At 41.9% G+C, this 24711-nt stretch overlaps 1 protein-coding gene across 2 annotated transcripts in view; it reads left to right on the top strand.

Annotated features, from left to right (window-relative positions):
- FRMD4B (FERM domain containing 4B) overlaps window positions 1-24711 on the top strand; it is a 1720334-nt gene that overhangs the window by 231879 nt on the left and 1463744 nt on the right. Inside the window, exon 2 of one of the 2 annotated variants that reach the window (XM_069643813.1) lies at window positions 9675-9716. The exons of the other annotated variant lie outside the window; for it this stretch is intronic. The gene's annotated coding sequence lies outside the window, so the exon portion shown is untranslated. The remainder of the gene's footprint in view (window positions 1-9674; window positions 9717-24711) is intronic. 2 annotated transcript variants of the gene reach the window in all.

Genomic DNA, 24711 nt, shown 5'->3' with positions numbered 1-24711 from the left:
TAAGTCCCAAAGGATGGAGGGAATTGCTGGTGTTATCAGTACTGGTAATACCAGTGCAGGTAATACCAGATGAAAGTCTGTCCAGCACATGAAACGCAGGCCCTTTGGGGGTCATTACAACATTTTCAGGGCAGGAAGATTTTCAGTAATGGAATTAACAGCACTTTTACCAGCACTTTTCCCACACCGCAAAAGTTTTAATGACCCCCAAAGTGCCTGCCCTTCATGTGCTGGACAGACTTTCATCTGGTGATTTGCTGGGGAGGGTGGGCTGAAGGAAAACTCTCAGGGCCTCATCACGAGTTGGGCGGTAATGCTGTGCTATTAGCGCTGGCGCTATTAGCCCTACTGCCAAACCCCCGTGCTATTAGCGCCGGATCACAGGTTTCGTGGAACGGTTAGTGCCCATTCCTCCTTGGTTTCATTTGGGAATTCCTCATTCCCCATTGGGCCCAATGGGGAAAATTCACGCTGTTACCGGCAGCGGATTTCCCGCCGGCGGTAATAGCACTGAAAATTGGCAAATTTGCTCAGAGCTGGGGGGAAATCCGCCAAGGCCATGATCTGGCAGACCTTTAAAGGCGGCGGTAATAGCTCTACCACCGCATTTAAGGGTTATCGCCAGACTCGTGATGAGGCCCTCAGTATTTTCAATCTATCCCTTGTATTTTGCAGTTGAAAACTCTTGAGCTGGAACCATAGTTTATGATGACGCTATTGGAAAATGATGTTTTCTTTAGAGGTTATTAATTTGCTGATGACCTGTATGAGAAATCTGAAAGCTATAATTTTCAAACCCACCAATTCCCAATCCAAATAATATAATTAAGTGGATTAATGTAGCTGTTGCAGATATCCCTGTAAGTTCCAAACCCTGAGTAAAATAGCTCTGGAGTTTGAGTGCCTGCAGTTAAGAACTGTATAAAGCCTGCAGGCCAAGGTTATGAAGGTAAGACAGCTCAATGGGAAGTGCGCCTATGTCAGAGATGTGCTTGTAATATCAAAGCATAAGTTACAATTCCTGTCCTCCAACCCTCTCATGTGGCCAAAATGAGTCCATGTGAACTGAATAAAAAAGTGACAGTTGTTTCTAAAGAACGTGGCTATATTTTATTAACAACGTGCCCCAGTCTGTGACATGAAATAATCCTCCCAACATTGGAGAGTCAAAAAAGACGGATATTTGTGTAACAAAGACGGGAAAATACAAGTATACTGTTTAGAAACATTGGACCAAATGGATGTAAAAGTGAAGCAAATAAGGAAATTAGGCTACAACGTCCTTTCATCGCCAGGGTTTCTAACGCCTGGCTTTTAAACGTGGAAAGAATAACGAAAATGTTAATCAAATTCTTTTTAGGGGGGTGGGAAATGGCAGATAAGTGGTTAGGGTGTCGGGAATAGATAAAAACAGGTGGGTGAGGGGGGTTTACGGTGAGCACACCGCCCAAAAAACAAATTGATTAACTTTTGTGTTATTCTTTCCACGTTTAAAAGGCAGGCGTGAGAAAGCCTGACGATGAAAGAACATGGAACCGAAATTAGCAAGATCTGAAAATCAGCACTGTTCCTACCCTATAGGGTCAGCTGAGAACCATGAACGTCTCAGCATTCCCTATGTACTTTTGCCTGGTGTCTTTTACCATGTCCCAAAAACTACAAACAAACCCAACCCGAAAAAGGAAGAAAATACTATCATTTTTCAAGTGCTTCATTCCCACTCAGTGCCACAAGTAGAAAACGTGGATTTAGCCTTTCAAAGGTTTCTATGCAGTAGCACTTTAGCAGTCAGCAGGTTGCTAATTATTGTATTCACTCATTTTGTGTTTCAGTGCCTTGCTGAAGCCAGAAGACTAAAGATGGGCAGGGTCAAATGAAACATTTGGAAGCATGAGTACTCACATCCCAGTCTCCGTTCCCAGTGATTGCATACATGCATACTATACTTTCAGGCTCATCTTAGTACCGTGGCCCCTTCCCAACAAGCCACACCTATGAGCGCACAAAAATACAAACTGCTTTTATTGAACTGTTTCTTTTCTAAAAATGTATACCTTTCAAGGTTTACACAAACACCTCCATAAACAATTAAGAAATATAAAATTCTATGAAGAATGGATGTACGTATTTTTTTTTAAGTGTTGTTCTCGTCTACATAACTTTATTTATTAAAAAGGCAACTATTTGGCTCCATATTTGGCTCTGGGCGAATACTTGTCCAACTATTCGGTATTCGGCCGAATAGTTAAATCTATTCGTTTTACCCCTAGTTTCTAACTGTTTCACTCTGCCAGTAGAAACTATCCACAGTCCATCAAAATGAATGGTGGTGGGGGTTGCATTAGTTGCCATCACAGCATCAACGTCACCACCGTTGCAGATTTCTCACATGCAAATATAGACACGGCAGAGTTCCCACTGTATAGAACGCATGCATGCAGTGAAATTCCCGGTATGCTGCATTAACGACACACATGCACTGAATCCCTGATCCACAATGCAGAGCAACGCCGATTCAAAATCGCTGTCCCGTGCTTAGAGACTGCTTGTGATGAATGATTGTTTTATAGCGCACTTAATAGCGGAGACCAGAGTGATCAAGGAACTGCTGGAGAAAGAAGACACCTTAAAGAAGGACTTGGGCAAATCCTTACATATCTAATAACTTGTGAGAGTGACAGATGCATTAGAGATGGATGTAATCGTCCACATGTAAGGAATCTGTCCTTTTAATGGTTTATATGAAGGAAGTCTGCCTCTAAAAAAATAGCCCAAACATGAGATCCCTGAAATTGTATATTCAGCAAGATTGCCATTTAGCTACATCTACTTAGCGAGTAACAATGCTGTGTTGAGTGCATGCAAATGACGAGCATATGCTGCATACTTTTAGCACATTTCTGAAACGTATCAGAGTAGCTGTGGATTTATGCCACTTTGTTCTGCTCAACGCGGCGCATCCAGCTGCTCCCGAAAGGCGATTCGCGCAGAAGGTGCAACATAGACAAACCCGCATCCCTCCGATCCGATCCCGCTTGCTTTCTAACACAGGCAGCCAATTAAGGGAAATTGTAAACATCTGTGGCTTTGCTAGCATGAAATGAATTAACTCCTTAAGAGCTCACATGCAGGGTCGGACTGGGCCTTTAAATTGTCTCGGGCACCAATGAAAAAGTGGCCCACAGTTGAAATGGCTATTCATTACTTTTGTGACACTGTTTGAATATTATCCAAGGGATAGTTTTTTGGTAAAATGTGATGCAAATTGTGCATTTTAAAGAATGTTTTTTTCAGCAACACTGCTGAAAACTATTAGCCTCATCAAACTGGCCCACATTGGTCAAAAAAGTTGCCTTCTTTGACCAAAAAAACTGCCCCAAACCAGCATTTTGCGTTTCTGGTTCGGCCATGGGCTTATTGCCCCATAGGCAGTCTGAGCCTGCATGAGCGATTGACAAGTGGGAAATAAGAGAACTCTATGAAGATCTTGCTCGTGACGTCTCTTGCTCGTGACGTCTAGCTCATTGAAGAAAGCAAACAGGTGGATTCCGGATGCTTTGCCACCGATCACTGCAGTGCTGCTGAAATTGAAGGGCACCCCCAGAGAGATCAAAAGATCTGCAAACGCATGATAATCTGTTTATAATTAAAACATGTGAGCAGCATGTGATTAACATGGTCTCTATGCAAGCAACGCTCAGCTACAACTCATGCTCAAGCCAGAGGAAGTTTCTACCCACTCTATTATACGTTCTTTTGTGATCAAAAGAGCATTTTTCCTCCCTGCAGGACCTTAGGGTCGGGCGACCATTCAGGGCGCCATTAGCCTCCCGCCATGCCAGTTTGAGGGAGTCTTTCAAGGCACCCCTGAGCTGGTGTGGTGGGAGAGGTTGCGGCAGGTGCCCTATTGAAATTAAATGTGCCCCTTGCTTGTGCTCGCTCCTGGCTTTCCAGTGCGGGAACGGGGCATATTTAATAACAGCGGGGTGTTGATGCTTTCGGATTGGCACCCTATTGAAGTGATTAACTCCCCGCTCCTTAAACAAAAATTACAGACTGCCGCTGTAGTACACAGATTTGTATGCAAAGCTACCATCTGTCACAACTACTGGCATGTCCAGACACAGGCCATCCACTGTGTGCACCCGCCATGCAGGGTAGCACTGAACCTTGCAGAGCTGATGCTCTGCCTCAACTACTGTATTGCCAGGTATATAAGGCTCCCAGCAAAAGCCCTGAATAAACTTCAAAGTGAGCAAAATATGCGGCACAATTCATTAAAAGGCATGACCACATCTCACAGAATGCAGTGGTCACTCAAGGCCATAAGCTGTCCCAACAGACGTAGCTTCCTAGTTGGGTCCTAGTAAATGGGTAACCGGCTAGCTGTCAGAGGAGACCCAAACTGTTTGGCAGCAGAACTCTTCGCTCTCAATATTATATACCCTCTCACTTGGCAACTCTAAATAGCAACCTCTCACCATGAGCCTCCAGTGAGTGCAGAACGCTCACTTACTGCACTATGCCTTTGACCCCTTACCACTGGCCAGCTCTCTGAACGATTTTCATAACTGTTTCCTATGAGTGGAATACAGTTTTTGCTAGGTACATTCCTGAGGGAATATAGTGTTTGCTGGTTCTTGCCTGATGGTATATAGTTTTTGCTTGGTTATAGCCTGGGGGTATACAGTTTTACTTGGTTCTTTCCTGAGGGAATACAGTTTTTGCTTGTTTCTTTCCTGAAGGAAAACAGTTTTTGCTTGGTATACAGTTTTGCTTGGTTCCTTCCTGAGGGAATACATTTGTTGCTTGGTCCTTGCCTGACGGTATACCGTTTTGCTTGGTTCTTTCCTGAGGGACTACAGTGTTTGCTTGGTTCTTGCCTGATGTTATATAGTTGTTGCTTGGTTCTTGCCTGACGGTATACCATTTTGCTTGGTTGTTTCCTGAGAGAATAGAGTGTTTGCTTGGATCTTGCCTTATGGTATACAGTTTTTGCTTGGTTCTTTCCTGAGGGAATACAGTTTTTGCTTGATTCTTTCCTCAGGGAATAAAGTGTTTGCTTGGTTCTTTCCTGAAGGAATACAGTTTTTGCTTGGTATACAGTTTTGCTTGATTCCTTCCTGCGGGAATATAGTTGTTTCTTGGTCCTTGCCTGACGGTATACAGTTTTGCTTAGTTCTTTCCTGAGGGAATACAGTGTTTGCTTGGTTCTTGCCTGATGATATACAGTTGTTGCTTGGTTTTTCCCTGACGGTATACAGTTTTGCTTGGTTCTTTCCTGAGGGAATACAGTGTTTGCTTGGATCTTGCCTTATGGTATACAGTTTTTGCTTGGTTCTTTCCTGAGGGAATACAATGTTTGCTCGGTTCTTGCCTGATGGTATATAGTTTTTGCTTTCTTCTTTCCTGAGGGAATACAGTGTTTGCTTGGTTCTTGCCTGGTGTTACACAGTTTTAGCTTGGTTCTTTCCTGAGGGAATACAGTTTTTGCTTAGTTCTTTCCTGAGGGAATACAGTTTTTGCTTGGCATACAGTTTTGCTTGGTTCCTTCCTGAGGGAATACAGTTGTTGCTTGGATCTTGCCTTATGGTATACAGTTTTTGCTTGGTTATTTCCTAAGGGAATACAGTGTTTGCTTGGTTCTTGCCTGATGGTATATAGTTTTTGCTTTGTTCTTTCGTGCGGGAATACAGTGTTTGCTTGGTTCTTGACTGATGGTATACAGTTTTTGCTTTGTTCTTGCTTGATGGTATACCGTTTTTGATTGGTTCTTTCCTAACAGTATGCAGTTTTTGCTTGGTTCTTGCCTGACGGTATGCATTTTTTCCTGGGTTCTTTTCTGACATGGTATACAATGCCAATGCTTTCCTTGTGATCTGTCGCTTTCAACTGGGTACTATATATTCATTTATTTTTCTTATTTCGATTTAGTGTTTCGCCTGTCAGTTGGCCTCAAAAGAACAAGCTTAAAATAGGTGGAAAATAAGATTCACTCGATGAAGTTCATGCAGATGTTTTATACTTTTCCATGGAATGTGCATGAATCATCGTATGCCATAAAAAGACTCATTCTTTATTCTCTCCTTCTGCAAGAAACGTTGAGCAGAGTTGTGTTAGATGTTCCACAAGCCCAGCAGAGGCAAGGGAGGAATGGGGGCAGAAATTAGAAAAGCCTTTCTAGAAACCTCTAGTCCATTCTAGAGCTGACTACTGGTAAGCAGTCAGGAGGAGATTCCCCTGCCATTCATGTGCCCTTCCAGGTTAAATACACTGCCTGTCCCAGTAGAGGTAGTCAGAAGCGTGGGCGTGTAGATTGACAGTAAACCCCTGAGGTGGATTCCGTAGTGTAGAGTGCCCATGTTCACCTGTATAATATTAGTAGATGAGGCTATTTTTAGATTCCAACCAAAGAAAGGCCGTAGTTCAAGCAGTGGTTCTATCTAGAATCCAGAACTATGCAACTATTTATCTGGGTATTGCAAAGAATGCATAGTCCAGCTCCAGGCTGTCCAAAATCTATGGGCTCAAAATGTACGAGCATATCTCTGAAGCCTGTGCCCTGTTATGCTGGCCGAAGCTTAAGGACCTAATTCAAATCAGAGTCCTAACAGTGATTTGGAAAATCACACAGGGATGTGCGCCTAAAGACCTGTCCATGTGTGTAACGCCTTACGTTCCTGCTCAAGTACTTAGATTGCAGGTGACTAAATTTACTAATAAAGTCTTCGGAGATAAACATGATTGGTACTCTGGGCTGCCTACTTTGGAATGATTTTCCAATTTCATTTTGAAACAGCTATACTGTGCAAGGTTTTAGGCTAGATTAAAAAAGCACTTGTCCTCCTCTTTTTTTTTCTCTTATATTTTAGGACAGATGGAAAACTGTGGACATTGTCCAGCACCTGTATCGTTTTTATGTGTCTTAAATTTTGAGTAACTGTAATGTTTATGGTTGTTTTTTGTATTTATGTAGCACCTTGAAACTGGTTTATCTGGTGATAGGTTTGCACTTAATATTTATCTATCTATCCACAATGCTACATGTATTTCTGATACTATCTTGAGAGTGTTGAACTGGTATTCTTAGTGCTTTCTAATTGCATGAATCGTAGTTTGATGATGAAGATGGAGGCCGTTTAGTCTTCATGTTACATCGAAAGACGTTCCCTGTATGGATTTGAAGAGGGGAAAATGGGACGATCCCTTCGCCCGATTCTCATCCAGACCATGGCCTAGAACGTCACGACCCAAGCACCCACCGCGGGAGGAATTCGATCCGCTCACGGCCGCCCCAGATGTCAAGATCCACTGTGGCCACGCCCCACACATCCAGGGAAGCTGCCGTCAATCAAACCGCATGCTGGAGCCTCAGATGGAGTTGATACCAATCGTGTGGATCAACTCAAATAGACAGCAACCACAAAACACTGCCATCGTTAGAGATGCCATGACGACATAGCCGGCGGACAAAAACACTCGTGCCATCAAGCACATTTTCCATACATACATCAATCCAAATGCAGAACATACTCAATGCTATAACGTAGAGGACCATTTACACTCACACATGCATCATTGTTATTTTTCACATAGGCCAACTACAGCAACGCAGAAACGCATGACTCCAGAAGAGCTTGTGTACATGCTTGCAGACGGTTCCCGCCACTAAACCCATGAAGATGTAACCCTGTATACCGACTAATGCATATGAATCCCTGTCGCCCCTCGCGATCTCCGTGTTATGAACCATACGCCGCCAACCATAGACTAGGCCAGAGTAGGCCTCAGCGCCACAGTAGGCCGCAAAACCAGAGTCCCAGGCCCAGAACGGCTCAGACGGAGCTGCAAGATGCTGATCATGCAGAACAAACCCTGACGCGGGCCTCACAGCCAAGGCCACGAATTTGCAACTTGCACGCTGCTCTTACTGCGTCAAGGTTACACCTACTATTGCTAAACGCTCCTCAGAGCTGAAATACAAATCAAATCCCTGTAATTCTGCTCCAGCCATGGTCTCGCAACACGTGACCAGGCCGACCTGATGCGATGCCAAGTTCCAAGGACCAGGAAAACTCTGGGGTCTCACGTTTGGGACACAAACTGCAATAATGAAGTGACAAATTGGACACTGACAACGGTGAGAAAGGAGCGCTCCTGCAGCAAATGGCAGACCTGTCCATTGTCCACCACCGACACATAGTCATACATTGTTTCTAACACCAGGTACACCTCGAGCTGGGAACGATGATGGTCCCAGGCTTGGGGGCTTGCGGACAAACCATTCGGGACACGAGGGGCTAACCACTGATGACATTACAACTCACAGTCACTAACCCTATCTATGTAACTATTTCTGTGTAGCACATTTTAGGGACAACCCAAGCGTACCACCTGACCCCTTCTCTACCAGTAACTAACCTTTCTATATGTACCTATACTGACCATACCACTGGGAGAGCCAACCCGAGATGGCGTTAGGTTTTGGGGGACATTCCCCAGGTGATGCACGATGTGGCCTCATTCAGATAGAAAAAGGGCCTGCGAGCCCACTCTTGCTGAGTTGTTCACGAGCTACCTGTGATCCCAGAAGCAATCCCTGTCTGTTTGTGCAATAAACAGCAGTAACTCTCTTGCTCTTGTGTGTGTCTCGTACTCCTTGGGGACGCGGGAGGAGTTGGGGCCTCCCCAACCCCGGCGGTCCATGGACGGCCCTGCCGACCCCCGGAAAATCACCCTGACAGATTGATCATGTCTTGTCAGTGCCATTACGTCCCTATTACACTTGGTTAATGCACCTGCTACTGCTACTATTGTACTAGTCTAAGGTGCCCAGGCATGGACTGTCCAGTTACCCATATGTGATCGTGTACACATTTTGACAAAAATCTGTTTGTTGTCAAAAGAAGTACACAATGCAAATGTGTTAATTCAAAAAATGAACAAATATATTTGTAACTGTTTTTGATCATTCAGTTTATCGGATAATGGTAAAGGTGTGATACAGCACACAAATAGCTATTTTAATTATGGCATAAGTTTTAAATAATTTCGCTGTTTCAAGTATGCAAATTCTTTTGAACAGTGATACTGCATTTAACTGGTAAGGATTTTGAGATGATAGCAACACTGTGTATATAACATCAGCTCTGATGTAAGATTATTGGTTTTCAGGTTATACACAAAACTAAAGAAAATGTGGGTGCTACTGTGTATGATATACCTAAAAGTAGATTTTCTAAATACCATGCCAATATTGCGCATCATTTTTGTCTACATCAGGATGGTGTCTGTTTACTCCTAAGCAACCATAGGCACAAAGATACTGTCAGACATGTTTTGATGATCCCATGGGTGAACACGGCTGGTCTTGGTGGGAGTGCTGTCTGTCATCTCACACCAGAGCCCTGGATTGCCATTCACTGTCTCTCTGGAAAAGCCAGTATCTTAATATCTCTAGAATGCTCGTGCAGACCAGCTTCATGTCCAAAGTAAATTGGGCTGGTCCCTCACAAAAAATTCTAACTGTAATCCGTTATGCCAGGAGGCCATTTTCCGGTTAAATTCACTCGCCATAAAATGCTAACATACGATAACCGTTTTTGTGGATTTATATGTTTGGTAATCCCACATGTGTGCAGTGTACATTAATGTATTCCATTCATATCCTTCAGGGTTTCTTATGGATTCAGGGAAGCAATTCTTCATTCTAATTGGTAAGTCATTTCTCATTATGATTATTATTATTATTATCTTTATTATGATTAGCGTAAACCTAGCTTTGAGAAGCAATGACACGCTTTACACTGATATACAACAAGACAGATACATAACAAGCACTTTACAGATGTATACAAGAGTACAGATGCATAAAGGAGCACTTTTCTCATTAAACTTAAGTAACGTATTTCAAACTAATATGATCTTGTGTGTTTGGCATGATCCCCTAGTCTATTTTATTTAGACTATTGCCCTTTTGGACACCCATTGTAATTGTATTTTCCAAGACAGAAACATGATCACTAGCCATACAATGTATTTTCACAAAGGAACAAAAAGGATAATTTGCCACAGGAAAGCTTCAAAAAGATTGCAAAGGCTTAACATTTTTTAGACGAAAAAATAGGGACAGAGAACCTTCCGTTCCTGAGTGTGCTTGCTCTTAATACTCCTTCTGGGGTATATATTGATATTCAGTTCTTTCCAAGTCAGTTTTGTGTTCAATTTACTCCAACACACAATTCCAATTCAAGCAAGGTAGGGCTCAATGTATATTGTTGTATTTTATTATGGTGCTTATTAGCAATTATGCCTGACCAATCAGTGCCCATTTCTCATTGCCAATGCATTTCGGACAGTGTCCATCTTCAGGGCTCCTCGGCACTGAATGTAAGTTATCTAATATCAACCTGTCACAACATCCACGTTAATCCAACCAATTCATTGACCATATAAATGTAAATACAAGTATATCACATAACATAGCACATTTTTGGAGAGAATCATTTCAAAAGTAACAAACAAATTATACATTTCACATACCCAACCAAAAGGTGGTTCATGGGATATTTGTAAAAACTTAAAAAAATACACAAGTCAGTGTCTCTCCTACTGCTCATAGCAACGCAATAATATTCATCATCAAAGCTTACTTGTGCTTGTCATGTCCATACCTGTGATATTGGGTGTTCAATGATCTGTATCACTATTAGAATCAAAAGGAAGGGATTATGATTCAATGTCTCTGCAGCATTCACTACTCATCACACAATGTAGCCGATGTGTTAAAGGTACGTGGTCTTACCTAAATGTTGGGATTGCAGAATACTATCATTAGCATTAGCATACTGTGACTATCTCATTGTAGTTGACCGTGCTCAGTGCGCGCTTACCTCCACCTATGCTCTTAGCTGAATGCAGAGTAACAGCTTCAAAGGAGCTGCCGACTCGAGTGAGCACCATTTTATGCACTGATCTTTTTGCACATGCGCGGTTGCAGCGTTGATGGTTAAACATGTTACGTGTTTCTATAAATCTAAGGTTATAACGTCTCTTTATCTAAAGATGAGCGGTTCTTACCGATGACTCTAAGTTTAATTAAAGAACTCTAATTGTAATATTGGAACCCATAGTTTATAAGAAAACAATCCATCTCACTAGTATGCGTGCGCACTAGCACAGTACGATAGTGCGACGCTTTTGCACGTGCGCATTTAGGCCATATGATAGTGTCTCAATATATTTCTAATACATATCTCATGCCAATGTAATTAAAGCACTCTTTTTATTCATATATACGTTTCCCATCAGAGATGCCGTGACTCTCATAAACCAAATTGAGAGCACTGGAGCGCAATCTCTCTCATGTAATGCAAGAGTGGTAACATACTATTTCAAAAAAGTACCCATCTGTATACGAACAGAAAAGGGTGCATTGTCTGTACTAATGGTTGATGTGTGTTCCTGTTGCCCTGTGTGGCGCAATTTACGACATGTTATTCATAATGTATGTCGGGTATAGATGATTAGGCACTGCGGAAACACTGCCTTACGTCCCACAGCAGAGAACCTCCTTGGAGGTATCTCCCTATGGGACGTATTCATTTTACCCTCATGTACATGTTCCAAATACTGGGCCCCATTGTGTCTGTAAAAACACCTTTGTAAACACGTTTAAAGATTCCAAATCTTGGTCATGATCGAGATATTAAATGAGAATAATTAGCACAGAGGTATCAGCCTTATAATTTGTTCTTATTAATTGTCTCATCCATAAAGTTCTTCATGAAGATACTAAAGAGGTATTCAAGATTAAATGTAAATAAACCTCAAGGAAATCAAGAAACTCAAGAAAATGACCAGAAACATTTCTAATAGTTTGTGTCCATAACTCTCTTCTTTACAAAAAACACAGAAAGTTAATCTCTTCATTTATCCCCCCTGGTTTGAGGGAATCTTGGCGGTCTATCCAGTATGGTTCTTGTTATCCCACCCAAACCCTTCCATTGTTAACATTTTTTAGACCCAAGATGAAACAAATTCAATTTGTGTCAGTAAATCCGGTCTTTATGAGCATGGAAAACAAACTTAAATATAGCCCAAGTTGACCAGGAATGGCAGTTTCTATAATTGTAAGGACAGAAGTTGTTTGTGAAGACCTTTTTTCCCCTCACTTCAGCAAATCACAGGGCACAATAGAAATTAAACATTTTAATTAGAGGTTTTAATCAACACACCATGAAGTTAGATTTATGCAGACAGTTTGAAAATAGGTTTCAAATAATGAAAGCCAAACATTTAAGAATAAATGTCACCAACTGTTAAGACAATATAACTAGTAAACCAACATTGGGCTGCTCGCCAAAAAGAAGCAAATATTTATATATGCACTAATTGCACTCCCAAAGTTCAATTTCTATGTGTTATTGATGACAGTAAGCACAAACATTGTTTTTTTAATACATTTGATATAAACAGATGTACATTTTGTGTCATTGTGATTGCAACTTTATAGAATTAAGGCCCTGGAATTAGAAAAACCATGTGCAATGGGGATATAATCTGTGGGATGACATCCAGAGCATTCGTTTCTTCCAGTATATGGGCAAAGTATCATAGACACTGATTATCCTTTTTGTAAACTTGAAGAACATGCAGAATATGTTCCTCTTGCAATATGTAATGTTAAGGTTGACATGCGTGCAGGGAGGGTGCATGGTACTGATTTCCAGAACTCATGCTGCTAAAACAATAGCAAGCTTTAAATGGGAAGGATATAACTTGATATATCACGAATCACCATGTTTAGCAATGAAATGTGTAATAACATGAATGCTTCTGCTTCATGTCATATTCCATCAATTAGTCAATTTTCTATTTGTCTCGTGCATGATCTTGTTTGATTGCATCTCCTTTTCTCCTTCGTGAGCATAGAGAGGGAAGAGCGACCTGGAACTTAAATAAAAAATATGTGATACTAGAGTTGCAAGAAACATGGAACGGGTGCAGAATAAGGGGAAACAGCCCTACCGGGGAGCAGCAAACCAGCCGCCTTTACTCCCTTCAAACAGGCAAATATTGTGACCAAAAAAAATCGGGAGTAAAAATCTTCTAACAAAAAGTCGAAAATGATGGCCACATTCATGGAAGCCTGCTCCACAGCTTCATCCACACAGCTCTTTCATTCGTTTGGGTCTGTGGTGCCAGCACAATAGTGGCCCAGCAAGGGACGCTACTTTTATTACTTCTTGATATGAACAAGAACTTTAAAGAAAGAAATCTGTTTTCAAAGTTGAAACAAGTTTTACCTGCCTAAAATATACTTCCATTGCCCAAACATAACCCTATTTGTATTTCTATTGCATGCTCCAAAAAAGCACTTTACTTCCAACTTCAAAAAGTAGGGAATTAAATACTCATACTTTAAAATCTCATCTGGAGACATCGGCTGACGCATTGGATAGTTTAAAGAGGTGCAGAAACACTGAATGATTAATGGAAAACGAGATAAAAATTGATTTCAAGTGCTCTTCTCTAGTGCTGATGTCCATGTTACAAACCATGACTAAGATAAACCTTCTAATAAATTGATCTCTGCCATCTCCTTTGACACGTATCTATCCATTCTCAGATTATATACGTATGTTCTTTTGGTAATAATGTGCTGCCTTGACCATGTCAAACTTCCAGGTAAGAAACTAAGCAAACTTCAGAATGACCCAAACCATGCAGTATGCCTTAAAAACATCACCATATTTTCCTAGGCAGTAGATCACTGCATTGGCTTCCATTTAAACTGTGGTCAGATGTCAAGGTTCTCTGCCTGGCCCACATGGTTGTCCAATGACTTCCTCAAGGATATCTAATCTTGGTGTTCCCTACTTAACAGCTAAACCAAACCTGCAGACTCCCTACTAGAGCAGATGGAGTAGAGCCCACTGTCTGCACCCTGGAAGACAACTCCTGCACTTGTCTGCTGAAAACGTGAGATCGTGGAGTTCTCCAGGCAGCTGAAGGCTCAGTTTTTCTACTCAATCTACAATCTCTATTTGCTGCTCTCATCTTCAGGCTTCTCTCTTAGCTTCAGATTTCCTCTTTTTTGTGTGTTTTTTTTATTTTCCCCACACTTCTCCTTGCATAGAGTACACTTCCTGCATACTCTGCAACATAGATAACACTGTAATTACATGACTACTTATGTTGTTCATAGTGTCATGGGACATCAAAACCATTAGTCTCCTCTGCGCAGCTCTCCTTTTCAACCTGTCATGCAACGTTGCTCATGACATTGGTTGCACAATCGATTTTAGGAAAACATACAAGCCTTTTCCCATCCCTTAAAGTATTGAAGTTACATCATTTTCTGCTATGTAATTTGAGACGCAAAACCTTGGTAGATCTGTACAACAATAATGATGCTAGGCCCTGAAGACCCTCCGCATATGGAGACTAGGGCACAATCACCATATACCAGTGATACGACAGACACAAGGTTCGACTTTCCAAGTACTATGGTTTATTGCAAAATATACTCAGTCGGCCGACTGGGTCTAACGTTTCGCAACGTGCGTCACCCAGACCTCGTGAGATGCAAGAGAGCGACCATCATACAAACAGTTACATATATACAAAAAAACAGCCTTCAGGGCACATCAGAACCGCCCATAATGTATCTTCTTCAGCTAGGGTTCGGTGATTGACAATTATGACAAATATGACACATTATGACAAGTTTCTTACTCAATCAATCTAGTATACTTACCAACAGTTGCAGACATAGTTCTTTGTTATAAAGAACATAAAGCACTTGTTCATAGAGGATATCGTGTTCGCGAGAGAGACACATTCCAAAGCACCTATCCACTAATTTCTATTCATGAACTAGGGGTCAGCCTGTTCTAAGGAAGATCCGCGAAGGAAGACCGCTAGAAAAGTATAATTCATGCTTTAACTGACTATTTCTACAGCTTTAGTGAGACAGGCCGGCACCTGAGCCGTTGATTAAATGCGGTTCTGCTTGCTTTAAAGGACTTAGTGAGGGAGGAAAACAATGTATTTCTGTACTGTTTGGCATTCCTGTCTGGGCTGATCTTTCAACTTGCAAGCTGTGGCCTCGTACTGTGTATGAGCTTTTCGGAATATAATACGTTTTGCAAAGCATTTGACAGAAAAGCAAAAAGCAAATGGCGAATGTTACCCAAGATGGACGCCTTGTGGTTTTATTGACGCTTCTGTGTTCGCGGTTTTGGTCATATGATGCGCTTGGTTTTCAGCCAACATAATATACTCCTTTTGGCCGTAAGCCAAGCGCATCATCCATACATCTCATGTTCATCTGACCATGTATCCATATCTGAACTGTGCATGCTACTGTAATCGTCATCTTCAATATTAATTGACATGAATTCCTTCATTGTTTCTGTTTCGTCATTTACACCCTTATTCAACATGGGAGTCCGTTCCTCCGTCATCGCATGTACACATTCATTTGTAATTTCAGAGCAAAAGATTGGCAGGCAGTGTATGCAACAACAGCCAAACATGAGGATTCCCAGTAATGTTACTAAAATTGCAATTAGTTTCCATCCTCATGAACGCAGCAGTTCCCAAAACCATGTGCTTATATTCAGATTCCAACCACCTGTCGGGGTATGAATGTCAGAACTCAGGATGTGCAATTTCTTGATTGCTTCTAAAATCGTAGGGGAGGAGTCACTTACAAATACACAGCACGCTGACCCCACGATTTTGCACATTTGCACACACATCCACGAAAATTATATCTAGAGCCATTCTATTCCGAAGTGTCATTAATCTAACTGCTTTCTCTTCTATTGTCATATTATATAATATATCAGTAGTTCCATTTATCATTTTTTCTAACACCCTGGACAGTTTTCTTATATTCCATGAATTTATTGCTTGCCACCAGAATGGTATGAATGATTTTGCTATGTTCTCTGCAATTAGACCTGTATCATCCCGCCGTGGCATAGATCTGGATAGTTTGGATATGTCTGAAGTTTTGGAAAGGAATACACCGGGGAAAAGGATCCCTAAGTAACAGGTCCCTCCCCAATTTCTAGGTAACCAGAGATAAGCCTGTTCTCCACATATAAAATAAACGGGATCACCTAGATATATTGGTTCTTCTTCTTTCTCAAGTACTGCAATATTCATGCATCTAGTGAATGTTCCTACTGAATAGGAACCCCTTTTCGATAAGCAAAATGGGACAGTACGTGGACTGTAATTGATAGTATAGGAGGGAGGCACAACATCCTTATTCCCTACTGGATTCATGTGGAAAGTTATTACAGATGATTTATAAGGCACAAAGAGTCTATCTACTGGTTTTTACCACCGGTTTTATTATTTTTGCCCTGTTAAATATGGAACAACCCACTGGTTCCATTACCACTATTTCGAACTCATCCATGTTTGTTCCATCCAATTGACCAGTATCACTTTTATTCCATTTACCAAAAAATAGTGCACTCAATGATGCATAACATGCCGTATTGAGCGGTAATGGCTGCACGTACCAACCCATTCCTTTTCCCCCATGCTGGGATAAATGGGAGCAGACCCAACAATTCAGTTGTGAGTCATATAGTGTGAGTCATATTCATAATCAAAAGCAATGTGTTGTTATCGTACCCTCTTCTGTGTCTCACTTCGAATGTAGGAAGAGTATAAGAGAGCACATGTACCAGACTGTTTGTGGCAGGAGCATTCGTAGCAGGCAAAGACGAGCTTAAGGGATGCACAGTTTCCAAATACCAAAATATTGGGACCAGTGTAATCAAGATGCAAAGTAGTGTCATAATAATTAACATATCTTTCCTACAGCAAATTCTACTAGGTATTCTTTTAGTCTCTATCTGTATAATATCATCAGCGTTGGTGCAGGAGGGAGCAGGAGTAAGTATAGGCATTGTCTGCAATGTTTATCTCGGCAATTTTCGTCACAAAGAATTTCTTCACAGCAGCACACGTTGGACAGCAAAGCATTCAAATAGCAGCAAAACATTCAGGCCAGTTCTGGTTAGCCTGCTTGTTAAATGAGTAGCAAGCTTATGTGATTCTGCACAGTGCACCAAAAACATCAGAGCAAGCATCAATTGTGTTGGTACCATATGCGCCCCACTTGTTCCCACGGGACGATGACATTGGTCACTTCTTCAAAGGTAGCACCGGGAAGCCGCGTTTCAGAGCTTTCAATTTGATGCAGATTGATCCAGCTCATACACTCCCCTTCCCTAGGCCTCCGATTCCCAATTCATCCATGTTGGGAACAGAGGCAAAACAAACACGTAGGTCAGATCACTTCCGGTTTTGAGAACATAGATTGTATCTTATCGCTCCAGGTACTGTGTGATCGATGAATAATGCATTTTCATTTACAGAGGCAGGCTCAGTGTCACCCTGTGATGCAATGAGTGATGATACGGCAGTAGTTGGGCAGGGCTGAGACACCTTTGGCCTTTTATCCTTGTTGCAATCTTCCCAGGCCCTCTCAGGCTTAGGAAGCACTTCTGGCAGAGAACTGGTAATGGTGTCTTTGTGATCGAGTGTAGCTGTTTCTCTTTTGGCGTTCAGATCAGGCAGCTCTTTGAAAGGGAATGGGATTCTTTTTGTGTGCGTAGCATGAATCCACGCCTTTCGACCATCCACTCGGACCGCAGTCTGTGTTGCCAGGAGGACCTGATAGGGGTCCTTCCACCTCGGTGCAAGTGAAGATTTTCGCTCAAGATTTTTCGTCAGCACCCAATCTCCTGGCTGCAGACAATGCCCTGGGCTGGTACATCTGACAGGAAGAGCCTCCTGCACCTGCTGATGAATCAAACGCAAGTTCTGAGTTAACAGTTTACAATAAGTGCTGAGCAAGGGGTATTCGATCTCACTTAGACACTAAGGCTGCGGGACACTCCAAACATTTGCTAGTCTCCCCATTACGATCTCGTATGGGGAGAGTCCAGTCCTTGCCTGCTCAGACATTCTCATACATTACAAAGCTAATGGCAACGCATCAGGCCACTTCAACTGACTCCCTGAGCATATTTTGCTAAGTTTATTCTTCAAAATACCGTTCTGGCGTTCCACAAGACTGGCACTCATCGGGTGTCTGGCCGAGTGGAATCTTATATCAATCTGGAGGCCTGTACAAATCTGTAGTATCACGGCTGCAATAAAATGCGGTCCGTTATCTGACCATATGACACGTGGCAGGCCAAAACGCGAAAAGTACTCTTTTAGCATCACTTTCGCTGTGCTTATTGCTGTGCAATCTTTAAGCGGATAGGCCTCCACCCACTTGCTAAATGCACAGACCACTACAAGGACGTACTTGAAACTTTGACACCTTTCCATTTCTATGAAGTTAAAATGATTCACTTCAAATGGCATAGAGTGGGGGCCAAAACTACCTACTGGTGTCATGGTTCCTTTTCCAATGTTATGTTGCAAACAGGTCATGGAGTTCTGCACTAATCCGTCAGCAGTTTTTCTAATGTGCAGATTCTGCCATACTGTGTCTAGATGCTGAATCATTTTCTTAGCACATATGTGTGTGGGGCTGTGGACCATAGTGACCATCGCTGTTACATAGGCATTGGGCAACATCCATTTTTTACTCGTTTTGCCACTCAGCAACCCTCTATGTCTAATTCCACTGTAACCTCAGACCAAGCTTTTATTTAGTCTGCAGTTGCTTCTGTTTGCATCTCTTTAACTGTGGCAATTCCATTTTCTACCATGCAGGGTACCTCTTTCGACCTCTCAATACACATTCTTGTATATAAATCAGTGGCAGTTTGTTTTGCAATTTTGTCTGCAAATACGTTTCCTCTTCCAACGTTGCATGTTATTGTTTTATGCGCTTCGCATTTCATTATTGCTACTCGTTTAGGAAGTGTAAGAGCAGACAACAATCTTACTATCAAATTGCCATGTTGGGTCTTGGTTCCATGTGATGTCAGAAAACCCCTCTCGGCCCAAAGTCGACCAAAATTGTATACCACCCCAAATGCGTACTGACTGTCAGTATATATGTTTACATTAAGGTTTTCAGAAATTTCACATGCTCTGGTTAATGCTATTATCCCTGCAGCCTGTGCTGAATTGTATGGGATTCTTTTGCTCTCTACAATACTCTTTACTGTTGTGATGGCATATGCAGCAGTTGATGTTACCATCAGGTAATTTGAAACAAGAACCGTCACAAAACAGTTCTTCATCTGGATCTTTTTGTGGGGTATCTGTTAGATCAATTCTTCCTTTCGTTTCCTTCTCAGTAACCATTAAACAATCATGGGGGAATTCTTTTTCACCCGTTCTTTCATTGGGAGGGGGCATTAAATCAGCTGGATTCAAAGCGAAACACCTCATAATTTGAATATGCGGTGCAAATAGAACTATTTCATACCTCGTCAGCCGGGCTGATGTAAAGTTTTGCATCTGCGTTCTATTTAAAAGAACGTCTACCGCGTGAGGCACCATTATGGTTAAAGCGTGACCCAAAACCATCCACTCGGTTCGTTTTACTGATGCAGCAGCCACAGCAACAGCTCGCAAACAGCGCAGCAAAGCGCATGCAACAGGGTCCAGCGCAGAAGAAAAATACCCGCATGGTCTATTTCTCCCTTCTTGTTCCTGGGTCAAGACAGCCAAAGCACAACCATTTTTCTCATGCACAAATTTGGTGTGCCCAAAACTGGAGCTGAGCATAATGCAGTTTTGAACAGATCAAATACTTCTTGGCATTTCATGCTCCATGGCAAAGACAGAACAACATCCTTCTTTGTCAATGCCACCATTGGTTTCACAATCATGGCAAAGTTTGCAATCCACTGCCTATAATATGAAGCCATGCCTATTATAGCTCTGACTTCCTTTTCTGTTTTTGAAATAGGCATGCCAAGGAAGTTTTCTATCCTTTCTGGTGTCAGTCTTCTTCCCTCCTTCGAAAGGATGTAGCCCAAATAGGCCGCTTCCTTTTGACACTACTGGAATTTTTTCAATGAAATGTGTCAACAAGGTAACAGTACTCTCTTTGCAAATTTCTTCTGTGTCTGCAGCCATTAGTATGTCATCAATGTACTGTAACAATACACAACCTGTTGGAAGCTCTAGCATGTCTAGTTGTTCTTTTAATGCTCTACTATAAATACTCAGGCTTTCAGTGTAGCCTTGTGGAATTTGTGTGAACGTAAATGAACGTCCTCCTAGAGTAAAAGCAAATGAATATCTGCTATCTGGATGTACTGGAATGCTGAAAAACTCATTTTCCAAGTCTATAACACTAAAATATGATGCAGATGGTGGAATCATAGTTAAAATGGTAGTCACATCTGGGACTAATGGAAATTGGGGATCAACTACTTTATTCAATCCGCGGAGGTCAATTATGAAATGATACGGTATATCATTGCCTCCTTTCTTATAAACTGGGAGAATTGGACTATTGCAAGTGCTACCTGAAATCTCTTCAATTAAGTTTTGTTTAATGTAATCAGAAACCATGCATTTCAATGCTTTTTCCCCTTCTACCGAGATCTTATATTGTGGAATGAGTGGTAATGTAATTCATTCTTTCAAAACAATTTTTACTGGCTCTATCTTAAACAGCCAACATCGTTATCATTCATTGCCCATACACAAGCTGGTACTCTACTCAATTCAGTCGGTAATGGTTTAGACAAAAATTTTGATTCTGGAGCTTTTTGTGGTGATATTGTCAAATACACTCCATCAGGAGAACAATGAATAACCGCACTCAATTTTTTCAATAAATTTAAACCCAATAAATTTTCGCCGCAATTTTGTGTCAAAGAAATGGCCAAGATTCAGTGAATGGACCTATTGTTATAGGTACTGACTGTGACACTGGACTGATTACTGGTGTACCTGCGAACCATACTGAGACATTATTTTGCCCTGACAGTGGTATATCTGAAACCAGGCAATGGTCAATTGAACATTTCTGTGCACCTGTGTCCACTAGAAAAGTGTGTTCCCTATTCCCAACCTTCATTTCTATGTAGGGCCCTTTCTAGTCTACGGGAATAGATACTGGTTCCAACCCATGTCTTGGCCTGTCCTAATAAAACAGTACATCATCAGTCACCAGAGTAATATGCATTGGCCTGATTATCGAAAACATTTCCATCCCCCGCACCATTCTGCTGTTGTTGGTTCTGATTCTGATTTTTGCTTCCCTGGCCATTTTGAACCTGTGGCGCTCTTGGGTTTCTATTCTGTCCTTGTGTTCCCGGGCGACCTCTATTCTGTCTTCTCAGGAATTTCACATTCTGATTCTGTATCTGCGGGTACTGTGCTCGTCAATGGCCTTCTTGTCTACAATAGGCATATTGATTAAGTTCAATTGGACCACTGTGCATGTTGGAAAAATTAGATCTGCTTTGTGCGTTCCCGCCACCTCTGTTATTATTTGCTACTTGCTGCATCAATAACCTTGTTTTCAAATTTCCTTTGTCCCTTATCTCTTTCTCCTTCTCTGCATTTACTCTATTCTCATAATATTGGGCCATGTGTAATACTTCACTCTGTGATTTTGCTTGCCATGCACTTTCAGATTTCATTGAATTTTCGGCAACAACCCTCGTACATACTTGTCAACAAACAACCTCTTCCTGGGTTCAGTACTCAAATCTTGGCCACTAAAATCTGCAAATTCTTCTTCAAATCGATTAAAATAATCTGTCGCAACTTCATCTTTACCCTGCACGCAAGCCATTAATTTGTCCCAAACAATTCTTCTCTCAGGTATTAAAATTTTCAATTTCTCTACTATTCGTGCTAGTAAGGCAAACCTGACTGGCGGTGGTTTCTCACCAGCTTTTCTTTCTATATCAATTCTAATCAGATTTTGCCATGTATCACAAAAAATGTCATCTATATTCCTAATCTGTTTCCATATGTCTACAGGAAGAATCACGGGAAATAATAGATCAATATCACTCATTGTAAAAACAGACAAATTCAAAACAGACTCAATTTCCTTATAGAATCCTGCCGGATTTTTTCTAAGATCAGGGATCGTTTGCTTAATATTATTTACCTCCGATCTAGAAAAAGGGACATGCACAAACTGTGCGGTATAATGGGCTTCTATTACGCGCGCTGGATTTCCATCAGCGGCAGCAATCTGTACTTTTGGGACAAGGGGGCACCTCTCTCATAGGCAATTGTAAACTAGGCATTTCCTCATCTGTTCGCTTGCTAAGCAATAAAGCTAAATCAAGAGAGAAGGCAGCCTTCCCAGTTTTGGGCAAAAATGCTCTTTTGTATATTGTCATTAAATCAGGGGGGCAACATATTTTTTTCTTCAAACACTCATCTTGCAAATACTCAATCATTACCTGCAACACCTTCCTTTGCATCTCTAGTGTATACTGACTAAACGTATCATGCACTTCTATTGGGGTAATAGTGACATCCGTAATCCATCTAAGCACCTCCCGTGTACAAATGTTCATCTCTTCACTAATAGGTTTTAACGGCGGCAAAAATCGCTGCTGGACATATGGCACTACCTGCTTTTTCCCTCTTTTCATCTCTTCAGTCAATTGATCAAGCTCACTTTTAAACACAAATAGCCGGCCTACATGTTCTTGTATTTCCGACGCACTATCCCGCATTTGAGAAAAAACATTTAGATCCCGCAACTCCTGCGGTGCCAATGTACCAGTCAATTTTTTCTATTCCTCCACTAGATACTCCCCCATACATTCTAATAATACCTGTTGTTCGCCAAGCCTCTTATAGTCAAACATGGAACTCTTGCATGGATCCCTCATCATTGCCTTCAATATACGTTTCTGCCCATTCTTTCAGCTGCTCTTTCCTCTTTTTGCTAACCGTACTACGAGTTACTCTAGTGCTTCCTTTTAGCGCAGGCCCCACCTTTGTAGAACTGTCTCCTGCAGCGGCTGCTAACTCACGCTCTGTCGGCAGTGGAGGAAATTGTGTCAGGTGCACAGGAGGAGCTGGTGCAGATGGAACAGCAGGAGTGGGGGGTGGCAACTGAGGTGGAGGAGCAATGGGTAGAGGTGCAATAGGGTCAATACTACTTTGAGGACGTTCATTTCTTCGTTCATTCAGAATTTTGTTTATTAGCTCATCTGATGTACGCAAATCTTGTTGTGGATATATTTTTTGTATGCCTAATTGAAAGGCCCTGTCCATTCTTCTTAGATCCTCTGTCACTTTAAGCTCATCGAGTTCTAGCGCTTTCTCTGTTTTTGATTTGTGTCTATGTGCATGTTTCTCCCTACTTCTCAGATGGAGATTAGCTTTCTTCCTCCAGTCTCTTACGACATTGAATGCCGCTGGGCGTGCTCTCTTGCGTAGCAATACTGATTCTAAGTGTTCTATACGTGCCAATTCAAAAGTTCCATCATTAGGCCACTGCAAGTCTGCTACATGTCTGGTCTGCTTATACCAAATGCGTTAAAGATTATTGCCCCTATGCCATAATTCACATAGATTTCAAACCCTGGGGACACTACGGGTGGCGCGACCTGGCCAGTTTCCAAAGATTGTCTACCGTGGTGGAAAAATCCCACTAAGCAGGAGGACAATTTCCCGGCATAATCGATCTTTACTCGTTCCTTACCCTGGGCGTTTGACCTTGCAAGAGCAACACTCAATCAATATTAGGGCGATTAAGAATTGGGGCATGACTCACCTGACCAATCAGTTTGTCACTCAAGACGCAGTTCGTCCGTATACAGACACAACCAAGAATCGTCGTGACTGCGTATCTGGCTAAATCTGCCTTGTTTGGGACCCTCGCCTCGATGCTCTCTGGACGCTACTCATCGATCAGGGACTGGCTGTGTACAGATCTGCAAAGGAGTCTCTCATCACTTTTACAGGGGTGCCCCGAACACCTTTCGATCCCGGCTCGACGGCCTCGTCCTCGATTCGTTTTTTGCCTTCTTCAACCTTAACATATACGAAGGAGCAAAAGGGGGAGGGTCCCTATTCGGGCACCATTTTTTGCTAGGCTCTGAAGACCCTCTGCATATGGAGACTAAGGCACAATCACCATATACCAGTGATACGACAGACACAAGGTTCGATATTCCAAGTACTATGGTTTATTGCAAAATATGCTCAGTAGGCCCACTGGGTCTAACGTCTCGCACCGTGTTCACCCAGACCTCGTGAGACGCAAGAGAGCGAACATCATACAAACAATTACACATATACAAAAAAACAGCCTTCAGGGCACATCAGAACCGTCCATAATGTATCTTCTTCAGCTAGGGTTCTGTGATTGACAATTATGACAAATATGACACATTATGACAAGTTTCTTACTCAATCAATCTAGTATACTTACCAACAGTTGCAGACATATTTCTTTGTTATAAAGAACATAAAGCACTTGTTCAGCGAGGATATCGTGTTCATGAGAGAGACACATTCCAAAGCACCTTATCTACTAGTTTCTATTCATGAACTAGGGGTCAGCCTGTTCTAAGGAAAATCCGCGAAGGAGGACCACTAGAAAAGTATAATTCATGCTTTAACTGCCTATTTCTACAGCTTTACAGGCCGGCACCTGGGTCGTTGATTAAATGCTGTTCTGCTTGCTTTCAAGGACTTAGTGAGGGAGGGAAACACTGTATTTCTGTACTGTTTGGCATTCCTGTCTGTGCTGATCTTTCAACATGCAAGCTG

The sequence above is a fragment of the Ambystoma mexicanum genome, chromosome 2p, assembly GCF_040938575.1.
Source record: "Ambystoma mexicanum isolate Mex_15411 chromosome 2p, UKY_AmexF1_1, whole genome shotgun sequence".
NCBI classification, from domain to species: Eukaryota; Metazoa; Chordata; class Amphibia; order Caudata; family Ambystomatidae; genus Ambystoma; species Ambystoma mexicanum.
This window is presented reverse-complemented; position numbering and strand designations above follow the sequence as displayed.